This window comes from Tupaia chinensis, unplaced genomic scaffold, assembly GCF_000334495.1.
Source record: "Tupaia chinensis unplaced genomic scaffold, TupChi_1.0 Scaffold000048_1, whole genome shotgun sequence".
Classification (NCBI taxonomy): Eukaryota; Metazoa; Chordata; class Mammalia; order Scandentia; family Tupaiidae; genus Tupaia; species Tupaia belangeri.
Genome location: NW_006159506.1, coordinates 174,063 through 189,192, shown reverse-complemented (window position 1 = coordinate 189,192; position 15,130 = coordinate 174,063).

Genomic DNA, 15,130 nt, shown 5'->3' with positions numbered 1-15,130 from the left:
TGGCCATGCCACAATCCCTTCTCCTCCATTCTCCTCTTGGGATCTTGGGCACGCACACACACGCGCCTGGAGTGAGTCTAAGCCACCGGGTCTGGGACTCGAACTGTGGTCGACTACATGGGAGTCCAGAGACATAGCCATTATGCTAACTGCTGGTCCCAGTCCTGGGAAGATTCTTGAAACCTTCTCAGAATCAGAAATGTTAGTTATGCTAACTCATCTTCCAGAAACATGCTATGGTGTTCTTTCTCAAAATCCAGTGGGCATATAGATCACCTTGAGAGTTTATTTTAGTTTTTATTTTTATTTATTTATTTATTTTTATTTTTTTGGAGAGTTTTTTACTATAGGGCACATGAGCTTGCCAAAAAAGACAGAGAGAGACAGAGAGAAAGCAAGAAATCACCCCCAATGGGGGATGGCCACGCTGCAATCCCTTCTCCTCCATTGTCCTCTTGGGATCTTGGGCAAGCACACACAAGCGCCTGGCTTGAGTTTAAGCCACTGGGCCCAGGACTCTAACCATGGTCAACTACATTGGAGTCCAGTGACATAGTCATTATGCCAACTGCTGGTCCTGACTTTGCAAGTTTATTAAGCACAGATTTCTGGGCTCCCACTTCAAGAGATTCTGATTTGATAGGTTTAGGGTGGGTCCAAGGATCTGCATGTCTAGCAAGTACCTAGTTGATACCTTTGCAGCTAATTTGAGGACCACACTTTGAGTAGTATTGTGCTACAGTATTAGAAAATATTGGCCATGGGGCCTAGTCACAGTGTCACATGCTGCTGAGATAATGTGTTCCACAGGCTTAGACCACATGGGAAGCTCAGGTTAATTATTGGTCCAACCTAAAGACTGAGCACAGTGGTACGCACCTGTCATCTCAATAACTCAGGGAAGCCAAGGCAAGGAGGATCACCACCTTGAGGCTGGCCTGGGCAACATAGCCTATCTTAAAAAAGAGCTGAGTGTGGTGGCATGGATCTGTAGTCCCAACCAGGAGGTTGAGGGAGGTGGACTGTCATCATGGCTGGATGGCTAGATCCTGTCTTAAAAAAATAAAAATAAAATTAAATTTAAAAAAAGAAGAAAGAAAATATTTTCTACCAGTTTCTAAATTGGATATGCCTTTTGTACTCCACATGGGTTTTACTTCTTTGAAATCTTGTCTTCTTCCTTTTCCCTTCTTACATTTTATTTATTTATTTAATTTGCCAGAATAAGCATACACTTCCCTGAGAGAGACAGAAAGGACAGAGAAAGGGAGAGGGGAAAGCACCCATTGGGGTGTGGTTATACTGTAGTATCTGCTCCTCTATTTCTGCATCCTTTCAGGATTTGGAATAAGCACGCACATGTTCCCAGCATGCTTTTCGAGTGACTAGGGCCAGGATTTGATCTATACAGGTGGCCATGTGGGATCCTGCTCTCTTAATCACTAGACATGGGGCTGGCCCTCTTCTTGCCCTTTAGTTATGCATATTTTCCAAAATGGTAACTTTGGCTCTTATCTCTTCAGCTTTCCTTCCGTGATAAACTCAACAGCTCCTTACTTACTGAGAATCGATAAATGGTTAGGCCTGACTCTTGGTACCGTGTAAAGCAAAGCCAACTGGGCCCATGCTCCTCACTCTACTCTTATCTTCTGGGTGAAAGTGTTCTCAGAACTTTCCCACATATCCAACCACATCCTCTTTTGCTTTCCCATAGCTTTTAATTTGCTTCACTCATCTGGCTTTTATTTCATTCCATCTTGGTTGGGAATTCCCTGAAACAGTTTTTCCAAGTCTTGATTGAAAACAGGATCTGGGCAAAATGATCTTAACCTCCAATTTTGATTTTTTATTTTTATCCGTCTGTATTTAATTTTTCAGGTTCAATAAGTATATTAGCCTTGGAATTGATTAGAAAATTGTGAAATTTTTTTAACTCAATATCCACCTTATCCTTATACAAAATAGATTTGAGTTATAAAACTTTTAAAATGAATTATCAGATGTCAAAAAGGATAAAACAAAATTCTCCTTTTAAGTGTATTGACAAAGACAAATACTTCTGGTATTTATTTACTTTTATCTAATTCAGGTTCTCCCTCCCCCAATAGTGCTCATGCACCTACTGGAGAGAGACAGAGAGAGTTGGAGAGAGGGAAAAAGTCACCTCCCCAGTGGGGGTGGCCATGCCGCAATCCCTTCCCCTCCATTCACCTCCTGAGATTTTGGGCATGCACGCAAATGTGCCTGGTATGATTTTCAAGCTGCCAGGTCCAGGACTTAAACTGTGGTCAGCCATGTGGGAATCCAGCACCTTAATCACCACATCACCTGCTGGTCTCCTAATTCAGTTCTATTGACTTGCAGTAATAGGTCTCCATATGCAAACATCGCTCTATTGCATCTGCATGCATTTGTTTCTCATTCAGACTATATCATGCCTCTTCAAATTTTGTAAGGAGGAAATTCAGATGGACCCCACTGCCTCTGTTCTTGCTTGAAGTAACAATTAATGTAAATAGTGCTTATTCCTGTGGCTATCTGGAAGTTTGTTTTGTTTTGTTTTGTTTTTTAAATAAAAGAGGAAAAGTGGGGGCAGGGAATACTATATTACACGAAGTCTGAGTAGACATCAGTGGAAACCTTTCTGACCTACCTCTGACCTACATTCCAGACTTTCTTCTCTGGGATACACCGAGCTCGTGTACAAAGTCGCAGTGAAAATCCAAGCCTGCCCTGATTACTAGGTGCTCAAATGTTGACCTGTTCTGGGTACATAATACAGTGGACGGCATTTGCATAAGGCAAAGAAAGGAGAGCCATGAATAAACCAGCAGATCTTTGGACTCAAACAAATCAAACAGAGAATGAACCTTGGGCATTTCCTGAGGAAAGAGGAAGTGCCATTCTGCCTGTCAAGTAATCTGACGACTATGTCAAATTTAGTATATCACAAATATTCAGCCAGGTTCTCAAGGACCAAGAGAGGGAGCACCTCATTATCATGGAGACATGTCACGGTCACATTCAACGTATACACATTCGACAGCATGCAAAGCCCTATTGTCATAGAACACAGCCCCCTACATGCATGCCAACTACTTGATCTGGTGTTCAAGAAAAGAAACAGGGATATGTTCTAACAGTGGGGAAAGCTGGCTGTAATGGCTGATGCAGTGTACCCAAAACATGCGTGCTATTTGTGGGTGATTTGAGGGACCTTCCTAGGGGGAAGAAAGCTGGTGCTTTGTTGTCCCTGGGGCTTCCATGTCCCTGGGACTTCGCGGGCAGCTGTGGGATTAGTCCAGTACCTTCTAGGGTTTGCTCCTCTAGCCCATCAGTGGCTGAGTGTGTGAGGAAGGCTAGATCTCCATGGAAACCACCTTCTTCTCCCCTCTAACCTCCTGCACATTTTTCTTTTCCCCCTCTTTTCTGATCGGCAGAGAACTTTCCTCATTTCACAGCGGGAGCAGTAAAGACTTCACTCAAGGGAGAATTCGGTGTTGGGCGTTTTTGATGGGAGGGAGCTCTCCCTCCAGACTCTGTGGGCCCCTCAGGGCTCATGAACCCCAAGGCAATACAACAGTGACATCCAGGTAAGTGTCACCACAGCTTGGTGATTTCCTAAACAGGAGAGCCGTGGGGGATCCTCGCTGAGAGAGCAAATTCGGGATTATTGCTAGGTAGGCTGCCACATGGAAACTAGTCTCTTTGCTAACAGGAGCTCTTCTTGTACCCTAATGGTTGTCATGTTTTAAGAGGAAGAGAGCTATATTTATTGTTGCTATTGTGCAGTATTATGAAGGATGTGTGTAACCAGAGGAAAAATCTGGATATCCTGGAAAAAAAAGAGGGGAGGCAAGGGGCAAAGTGGAAACTCACAGTACCAGGGCCACTGGTGAAAACATCAGAAGGGCAGTGTTTCTGCTCCATAGGAATGAGGTCACCAGGAAAACCTTTGCTTAGCAACTAAATTAAGGATAAGGTCTTCATTGTTTGTCTCACAGTGGCCAGAGTTTCCAGTGTCTTGCTTTGGCCCCAGGGACCTGTCTCTCCTCTATAGGCCAGCTCTGATAAAGAGGAAGCCATATATCCTCTAAGAATATTTCTGACTTGTGCTTAACTCAACAACATTAACAGAGGGAAATGAGGTTATGTGAATTTCTCATGGATAGTTTGATGGGAGTGACTGTTGAGACAAAGGATTCCCTGTGAAACGCATCCATACAGACTGAGTCAAGATTATTTTAGCAATTCCCCTACGTCTCACCAACCCAGGAAAGAAGAAAGAATATTCTACGAGACAGTGATTCCATAACTGTATGCAGATGGCCAAAACGCATGGTCGGAAATGCCCCAAAGGAAATAAAACAATGAAAAAACCTTTTACTTCAGATGGGTTAGCAGTGAACTTTTAAAATTTTTATTCAGGGCCAGCTGGTGGCATGGAGGTTAAGGTGACTTGATCTCACATGGTTGACTGTGTGGTTCAAGCCCCAGACCCAGTGACTTGAGAACATGTATGAGCATGTCCAAAACTGCAAAAGGAAAAATGGAAATAGGATTGTGGCATGGCCATCCCTCACAGAGGGTGCTTTCTCACTTTTCCTCTCTCTCTCTTTCTCTTTCTCTCTCTCTGTGTGTGTCTCTTTAGCAAGTGCATGTGCCTTCTAGCAAATTAAGAAGAAAAAGGTTATTCATTTATTCTCTTCCATGAAAAAGAGAGAGAGAAGAAAGGAAGAGAGACAAAGATAGAGAGTCACTCCCAACAGGGTCTTCATGTTCCAGTCCACCTCCAGTCTCAACCAGCCTCAGATCATGGATACATGCATGTCTAGCATGCTTGGGGAGGCCCCAGGACACAAACTCAGGACTTTTCCCATGTAGGTCCAGTTGTATTTCCACTGCACCACCACCTGGCTCTAGAGGTGGGATATTTTAATAACTGAGTCAGTTCTTGTTTTCATTTAGGTTTTGCCACAGGGCATGCGCACTCATAAGAGAGAGGGAGAGAGGGAGAGAAGGAAAGAGGGAGAGGGAAGAGAGAGAGAGAGAGAGAAGAGAGAGAGAGAGAGAGATCGATCAAGACACTGAGAAGGAAGGTGAGAAGCCACCTCCCAGGGGGATAACCATGCTACAATACCTTCTCTTCCATTCTCCTCCTGAAATTTTGGGCACACATGTACATGCACCCAGTGTGATTTTCAAGCAACTGGGTTCAGGATTCCAATCATGGTTGGCCATGTAGGAGTTCAGTGCCTTAATTATCATGTCACCTGTAAGTCACAGTTTTTTCATTTTTTTAAAACATGAAAGGCCGTGGATTAGATTTAAAATCTACCTTATTTTCAAAATTGTCTAAAGCTGAAAACTGGTTATTATAAGAAAAATAAACTCTTAGGTAAAATAGTTAAGAATTATTCTGAATTTGGTGAACATGAAAATTACCACACACTCGGGAACCAGCAGTTACTGTAATGGCTATGTCGCTGGACTCCCACGTAGTCGACCGCGGTTCGTGTCCCAGACCCGGTGGCTTAAAACTCACGCTGGGCGCGTGTGCGTGCGTGCCCAAGATCCCGAGAGGAGAATGGAGGAGAAGGGATAGCGGCGTGACCATCCCCCCTGGGGGGTGATTTCTCGCTTTCTGTCTCTATGTCTCTCTCTGTCTGTCTGGCGAGCGCACGCGCCCTACAGTGAAAATCTCTCCAAAAAAAAAAAAATGACCACACACCCAAAAAAGAAATTTTGTAGTGCAGTGCTAGAAACAAACTTCCTCCACAGCCTCATAGACAGACATGCGTGTGCACACACTTACATCCCCTCAGAGTTCTGCTTTTTGAGAAGTGTTAATCATAGTACCATAGAAAATATTTAACTTTATTATTTTTTTAGAGGTTTTTGCTACAGAGTGCATGTGCTCTCCAGAAAGACAGAGAGAGACAGAGAGACAGAAAACAAGAAATCACTCCCCAGGGGGAATGGCCTCGCTGCAATCCCTTCTCCTCCATTCTCCTCTCGGGATCTTGGGCACGCACACACATGCACCCAGCATGAGTTTTAAGCCACCGGGTCCTGGATGCGAACCACGGTCGACTACGTGGGGGTCCAGCGACATAGCCATTACGTTAACTGCTGGTCCCAAAAAACTCTCTCAAAGAGGGCAAGTAGAGGGTAGCCCCATAGTACAGTGGTTAAGTGCAGTACTTCAGAAGCTGAATCCCACATGGCCAACTACTGTTCAAATCCCAGCCCCAGTGGCTTGAAGAACATACCAGTCATGTGTGCATCCAAGCCCCAAATTCCTACAGAACGGAGAAATGGAGAAGGGACTGCAGCATGGCCACACTCCACTGGGGGAGGTGTGCTTCCACCCTCTTCTTCTCTTTGTCTCCTGTAAACACACATACCCTTTGATTAAAAAAAAAAAAAAAAAAGATCCAAAAAATAAACAATTCTATCAATAAATGAAAGAATATTTATATTTTTTAAAACAAGTTTTAGACAGAGGAACCTGAACATGAGAACTCCTCTCTTGAGAGCACCTGTTCCCTTCCAGAAAGCCACCAGCTTTTGTTTTCTTCACTACTAGTTTATACCAGACCTCTTGTTGCTAATAAAAATTATGAATAAAGACGGTGGCAGAGGTATCGTAATTCCTCTGAATGTGATGAAGTAAAATGGGAGCTGCCTTTGACAGCAATGATCCCAATAACAAGAGGAAAAGAAGAAAGAAAAAAAATATATGCTTTGATGCCAGTTCCCTTGGGCTTCCTACTTCTTACCTTGAAAACAATCTATTGAAAATGTTCACAGAGCATCTTCACCTCAATCTCCATACCATAGGCTGGAAGAAACCAGACTTACTTAACCAAAGTGCACTCCTGTACCTGAACAGAGTCAGTAGCAATCAACTAGTTACACACTAAATAGACTCCAAGCTCTTTAGAGAAGATGACGCATACAGATGTGGAGGCCTTGCACAGGTTGATCCCTGGGATTCCAGAAGTCAGAGTAACATCTAGAGTAAACTACACGTGTCCCATATCTGCTCCATGAACTTGTCCACATTCTAATCAAATGTTTCCACCCTCCGTTTTGTATCTCAGGACCACTTTATCCTTCCAACACAATAACAACCCTCCAAAGAAGAATTTCATGGCCTTTGTAAGTCTCTCTTTTTTTCTGACGAAGGGATCATTGTCATTATTGATTCTTCTCTTCTTCCACACGACATGATCTCTGGTATTCACGTTATGTACAAATCGTTTTGCAAAGGATCTGACAAGTATGTGCAGATGATGGACAATGTGGGCTTTTTGCACCCTTAGTAAAAGATGGGTTGGTTCTGGTTATTCAGAGCTAGTAGGCCTGTGCTCCTGGGTGTTGCTGTGTGAGGCTATGGGGGTAGAATGCAGGATGACTCTTTTGGGACTACTGGATCTATGTGTGCTCATAAAGTTTATCTAAGAAAGTCCTTGTAAGGCATAGAAGAGAAACAAAGATAGAGACTTAGAAGACCTAGCCAAAGTCTCAACCCTCGATGCTGATTGCAATGGGAGTCGCATCAGCAGGAGGCAGATACCTACCATTTCATTCTTTGTCTTTAGAATCAAGCTTTGGGATAGGCCAGGGGTCACAAAGGTAGGGCCCATGAGCTTGCCTGCCCTTAAATGGCCCAAGTCAAGAATGATTTCTACGTTTGGTTTTTTTTTTTATTGCCAGAGGGCAAGTGTACCCTTTAGCGACAAGAGAAAGCACTTGATCAAGCTGCAATCTTTTTAAAATTTTCATTTATTGCTGTAGGGTATGTGTACTTGCAAGAGAGATAGAGAGAGATGGAGAGAGGAGGAAAGTGAGAAAGCCTCCCAGAGAGGATGGCCATGCTGAGATCCCTTTCCTCCATTCTTTTGGGATTTTAAGCATGCACACACATGTGCCCACCATGTTTTTAAGCCAATGGGTCTGGGACTCTATCCTCAGTCAGCCATGTGAAATCCAGCTACCTTAGCCACCATGCTCCCAATTGGCTGGCCTTCAAGTTGAAGTCCTTTTTCCTTCATTCCTCCATCCCGTCATGGTTTTGGACACACACACATGCATATCCACACAGTATGTTTCTCAAGCTCTCAGGGTAGGGATTTGAACTGTGGCTGACCATGTGGGATTTGGCTTCCTTAACCGCTGTGCAATGGGGCCAATTCAGATTTTTACATTTTTTTAAATGGTTGGGGAAAAGATCAAAAACAGAGTTGTATTTTATGACACATGAAAATTATGTAAAATTCCACTGTAGTGTTCACAAGTAAAGTTTTACTGGAGCAGAGTCACACCATATTGTTTTTTGGCCTCTTTTGAGCTACACTGACAAAGTTGAATAGTTGAACGCAGACCATATGGTGTACAAAGTCAAAAACATTACTGTTCAATCCTTTACAGAAAAACGTTGCTTGCCCTTGTTGAATACAAGTTCACTGTTACATTCAGCCTTTGCATTAAATAGACTGATGAATTACAAAACTGCAGTTGGCCATTTGAGAGGCAGTCATCTTAATTACCTCATCATCGGCTGGCCCTAGAATTTTTCATTTTATTTATTAGGATTTTTGCCTTAAGGTGTGTGAGCTCACTGGACAGAGACAGAGAGAGACAATGAGAGAAAAAGTGAGACATTACCCCCTCCCCTCCCAGAGCAGATGGCACACCACAATCCCATCTCCTCAATTCTCCTCTTGGGATTTTTGGGCATGCACAGACACACATATGCCTGGTGTGACTTTTAAGCTGCTGGATCTGGGACTCAAACTGTGGTCAGCCACGTGGGAGTCCAGCCACCTTAACCACCATGCCACCTGCTGGTTCTCCAAGTGTCTTTTCTAAAGAACGTCTAGCACCTACTCAAGAGCAGCCATGTATAGGATGTTCTGTGCAGCATTGTAGATTGAGTGTCCAGCCGCTCTGGGACTGAGGGAACCCTACTGCGAGTTATAACCATTGTGTTCAGTGAGTAGAAGGACACAAGTCATGGCTAGGTCATATGAGGGATCACCAGAAAGTTCACAGAAAGGGTATATACTACAAAAACAAACAAAAAACAGTGCATGGATTTTGAAATATTTTTGCACCAAAATCAGCTCATAATTTAATTCCATTTTTCCATGACTTTATGGAAGTCCTTTCATTATATAAGGCCAACATGAGACCCTTTTGAGTTATAATGACCCATATGTCAAAGGATAAATTACAATGAGATACTTCAAATTAAATAATACTACATATGAAAGCTTACCATTATACTGTGATTATTATTTTACCATAAAATACTTTACATCACAGTGTTAACCATGCTTAGAAGGGAATTTATAGTTTCAGATGCATATATTAGGAAAGAAGAAAAGCTAAAAAGGGGCCAGCAGGTGCGGGTGGTTAAGGTGTTGGACTCCCATGTGGCCAACCACTGGTTGAATCCCAGACCTGGTGACTTGAGATTCACGGCAGATGTGTGTGTATGTTTGTACCTCAAATCCCAGGAGAATGGAGGAGAGGAGATTGCAGAGTGGTCATTCCCCCGGGAGTGATTTCTCATTTGCCCTCTCTTTCTCTCTCTCTCTCTCTGGCGAGCACACAGACCCTTATGACAAACACCTAAATTGCAAAAAGCTATTAAAAAAAAAGTCAATACACTATAAACTTCAGTTTGGGTTTCCCAGAAGTACATCTTGAATCAAAGATTCAAGGACAAGCAGTTTACTGGGAGTGAACTGTTAGCTTGGCTGTTGTAACAAAGTACCCCATCTGGGGTGACTTATACAACACAAATTTATCCTCTCACAGTTCTGGAGGCTGGAATTTGAGACCAAGGTGTCAGCAGGGTTGGTTTCTCCTGAGATTTCTCTCCTTGGCTTGCATATGACCGTCTTTTCCCTGGGTCCTCACATGGTCTTCCCTCTGTGTGTGTGTGTTTCTTGGGGCTCACCCTCAAGATCTCATTTTAACTAACAACCTCCTTGAAGGCCCTAGCTCCAAGTAGAGCCATATTCTGAGGTAATGGGGTTAAGACTTCAACACAGGAATCTGAGGTGGAGGGTGGGTGGTTATATGCCAAACAGAGGACTTGTAATTTAATCAGTAACAGAAAGATAGAAAGACAGGTAGAAACAAACAGGACAGTCTGTAACAGAAAGAAAGACAGGTAGAAACAAACAGGAAGTGAGACAGGAGAGGGAAGACAGTCAATGAAAGCTGTGTGGTGAAGGCAGCCACTGCAGCAGGCCACGGGATCTCTATGACCATAGAGTACCAAGAAAAACTCCAGATGACACTTGCTTCAGTATGATCCCAGCTGAAGGGCAAGGAACCAGAATGGTTATACCCTCACAGACTTTGGACTGCAGTTAAGGGTTTTCCTGTTCCCAGGCACTTCCAGTCCACTATGCCCATAGACGGAGTTTGGGCAGCCCAGGGCAACCTTCTACCAAAGATGTGTGTACTGGCCCTTGGTGGTCTGGCTGTTGTGCATGGGAATGCTCAGAGAACACAGGACATACAGAAGAAGTCCCAGTGGTGTCAGCTAAGGCAGCAATAATTAGAACAAGTTCAAACACACAAATGGTCAAGAGCCACAAAACCATTCATTGGTTCCTTAAACTACTAATACAATTGAAAAACCACTGTCCAGACCAGTGAGTTACACTAGAAATGAGACACAATAATGCCAGATATTAAAAGACAAGACATTATTATGGATTCTGCAGACGTGAGATCATTAAGAAAATCAAAGAGGGTCTAGTACATGGCACAGCTGTTACGTCAGTGGACTCCCACATGGCCAACTGCAGTTTGATTCCTGGACCCAGAGGTTTGAAAATCATGCAGAATGTGTGTGCATGCATGGCCCCCAGGAGGAGAATGGAAAAGAAGGAACTGCAGCACAGCCATCCCCCTTGGGGAGTGATGTCTCACTTTCCCTCTCACTGTCTCTGTCTCTCTTTCTCTCCAGTGAACACATGTGCCCTAAGGCAAAACACTCTAAAAAAAGGAAAAAGAATTAGAAAATAATGAAAGAATGAGCTCCAACTCCACTCAAAAGAATCCACAACAGATAAACAAATATATGTGCATGCATATTTACAGATGCACTACTCACAAAAGCCAAAAGGTGGAAACAACCCAAACACCCATCCATGGGTAAAAAGACAAATTGTGGTCTATTCTTACAGCAGAATACGATATAGCCATAAAAAGAAGTGAATTCCTAATATATGCTATAGAATGTGAATGAACTTTGAAAGCACGCTAAGTGAAAGAAGCCAGATGCAAAAGGTCACCTATCTTGTACAATTCCATTTATATGAACTAGCCATGATACGTTAGATCCGTACAGACAGCAAGTGGATTATTGTTTATGGAGGCCCAGTGGGGGGGGGGGGAAGGCAGCACTTTCTTAACATGTATGGGGTTTACTTCTGGAATGAAAACACATTTTGGAACTAAATAGAGATGTGATTGTATAACACTCTGAAAGTACTAAATGCTACTGAACCGTTCACATGAACATCACTCAATTTATATTATGTGAATTTTGCCTTAATAAAAAAGTGGCAGGTGAGAAAAGGAGTGGAAACGCCTGGCGGTTCTGTAATGCCAACCACGTGCCAGGTCTACAATTCCCATTGAAAATGGATCATCTTTAATATTTTGAAAATCTCATCAAATAGTCACAGTTGTCCCCTAAGGTAGGGATTACTATGGTTTATTTTTACAGAAGAGGAAGAAGGCCTTGGGAAAGAATCTGATTATATCTCTGCTTTTCTGTCACTTTGTGTTTTGCAGAGTTGATCCAAAGAGTTCTTTTGACAAGCCTACCCCAAGGAATCACGGAAACACAAGCGAGGTTACTCTAAGGCTGGGAGACATCTCAGCTGAAGGAAGGGGGCCAAGGAAGGGTTAGGTACTCTGACTTTCCAAATATAGCCTGTGCTTGGCCACTGAGAAGGAGAGATTCATTCTAGCAACAAGTACTTAGACTGTGTGTGATTTGGCATGTCTCGAGCTGTGAAATAGATGCAATGCAGGCAAAAAATGGATGATGTTATGGGGAGGGGTTGTGTCGGGTGTTAATTGCCATCTGCAGTGCCTGGAGGTGGGATGGAAAGAAATGAAGAATCTCTCTTTTTTAATAGATTTTTCAGGATGGGAAATCATGTTACAACCCCCAAGCATTTGGAAACAATTGTGCATAAGATAGAAAGGGCACCTAACATGGAACTGGAAAAATGGGCCACTCCCTACAAATTTACTTTGCAGATTCCTGGAGGTCAGAGACAAGGCCAGAGGATTTCAATTGGCACTGGTCCCTTACCACTTCCAGCCACTTCTATTGCAGCAGAAAGGAAAACAAAACAAAACAACAAAAAAACCCCACAAAAAACAGAAGGCAGAGTAGTGTGAGGAGCACGTATGAATGGCTGCGAAGAGCACCACTTAAGATCACTTCTATGATTTCTGTACAACTAGGCCAAAGGAAGATGCCAGGTGACTTGGAAGCAGAGGGGAGGTTTAAGCCTGAACTGCAACCCTACAGACACGTGGTAGGGTACAGAAGCTAATTCTTCAGCACAGTTTAGAATTTACATGAGAAGGCACACTTGTGAAATGGTAAAGAAACATGAATCATGTTATTTCTTATAACTATACCTGAAAAAGTAGAGTAATCTTGAGTCTTTATTTTAATTCTACCAAGGAGAAAGCCACAGTATAAATGTTAACTTAAAAGTGCAAATTAGCATAGAATCATACGTCCACAAGTTGAAAAGATTTTTTACTAAATCCTAGAAGAAATCCAACAATTGAAAAGGGATGGAGAAGTAAGATTAATACAAAATTAAAAATAGGTAACCTTAAATTCGCACTTTTTTTTTGAATAAAACTGAGTTTTTAACGCTCATTCAGTTGTCGAACTGATCAACATGTTTTATTAATCTAAATTCTAAATTGAGGGCCTTTCTGCCACTTGTCTGCCTTAATTCAGGCCTACATTTTTCTTTTCTTCTTTTGTAGCCGGATTTTCTTTATTGTGGTAAAATAGACATTACATACATTTTACATTTTGACCATTTCTGAGTGTCCCATCGTGGCATTAACTATGTTCACAATGTTGTACAACCATCACTACTACCAAGAGTGGTCCTAAAGAAACAGAAAGTCAAGGATGAGTTTTCGGAATTCGTTTTGAGATTTCTGGAATTGGCTGTCATTCATATGACTATATTTAGAGGTATTAATTACCTTATATTTAGTAGTAAAAAGATCACTGGTAGTCCATGACATGACCGGGTAATAATCATCATCAAATACTTCTAATCAACCTCTTATAAGATGCAAGAAGCTAGGTAGCTGTGTATATATATACTTTGAACATTTTTTTGCAAGCTAACACATATAATGAGATTGATTGATTGATCCAAATGTTGCTGGTCAAAGTGGGGAAAGAAAAAGATGAACTCAGGGATTCAAATTCCTAGCTTCAGCACCACAAGATAACCTAAAAGTTTCTATGTGTACTTTCAAGCAGATCTTTTTCTCCTGTATCTTCAAGTTGAGATTGCTGAAAAATCAAACACAGAATCTTACCCTGAGACTGGACAAATTATGACACGGTTTGAATTTTTAGATGCAAAGAGTGTTCACTGTTAAAGTGAGGGCATTGACTGAAAAAGAATGGGCTCTCGAAAGTTAGAATGGGGATATACGGGAAGACCTTGATGAAGCTGTGAACACTATATCCCTAAAATCAGATAAACCCTCTTTGCTAGTGGAAGAGGCATTCTCAACCCCGATGAAAGCCACCTTCTCAGTCCTAGGCTTCTCCACTTCCTTGACCCTCATCTGACAGGATTAATACTGCACTGAAACCATAATGGCCTACTTCAAGGCAAATGCCATAACAGACATTGTTTTCCTCAAGGCCCATTCCTACTGCTTCTCTTTGCTTTTAGACTTATAACTAGACTCAATCTGCTTATATAACTTATAACTCAAGCACATTGAGTCTAGTTATAAGTTACAAGAAGTAAAATAGGTAGCGTACCAAATTCTTACTTGATCTGTATAATCAGGAAAATTCAAGAGAAGAAAAGACTAACTTGAATCATAAAAAAAAAGAAAGTCATGGATCCTCAATCAGCAGCAGATAAGATACAAAGCAATTCATAAAGAAGTACAGTATACTAGAGAAGAACTACTGGAATTTAAAAATTTTATACAGATAGAAATCTGGGAAGGTATGGGGATGAATTTTCAGGATGCTGGATAATGTTGGAAGAAACATAGTTAATCACATGAGATTTATTGATATTCTGCACTTAATGCTGCAGCTCAGGAAGTCAGAAAGGGCTCCAGTGGTTTGGTTGGCTGGAACATAGACCAAAAGGTGGCCCATAGTGAATGAGTTAGAAGTGCCAGATCTGCCTAGGGTTAATAATGTAGAGGAAGAAATTCAAAGATTTTTTAAGGAATATTGGAATATTAGAGTAGATTTGTAATTTAGGACCAACTCACTGGCCCTAGAAGGTACAGAAAACAAACAAAAACAAAAACACACCTTTCCTCACAATTTTAAGAAATAAATTTGTGAAAGGAACCCTGACATTCTTACAGAACTCTGTGATTACTCTCTCTACAGGCCAAGCTTTGCAGCTTTGAGCTGGGAAGACTAAATGCAATGGGAGTCATTAAGTGATGGAGTGGCATGGACCAAGAGGAGGTTCTCACCACCAATGACAACGTGAGTGCAGTTAAAGGGCAGCAGAATCAAAGCTGCAATCGGGAGAGTCTGACTTGCACAGACCCTTGGTGTTGGACAGTTGATCATGGAACTCCTAGAAGTAAAATAGATAAGGAGTGTACCAAATTCTTACTTCATCTGTATAATCAGAAAAATTCTAGTGAATAAAAAACTTGAATCATAAAAAAACAGAGAGTCATGGATCCTAAATCAATTCCCAGACTTGAGTGAGTTTATAGACTTGGGAGTACTTGAATGAAGTGTGGGGGGAGGTCAGTTCCCCTTGAGGAAGAAACTTGGTATACTGCCAAAAATGTATACTGTTAATCTTTCTTCCAGTCTTTCCCT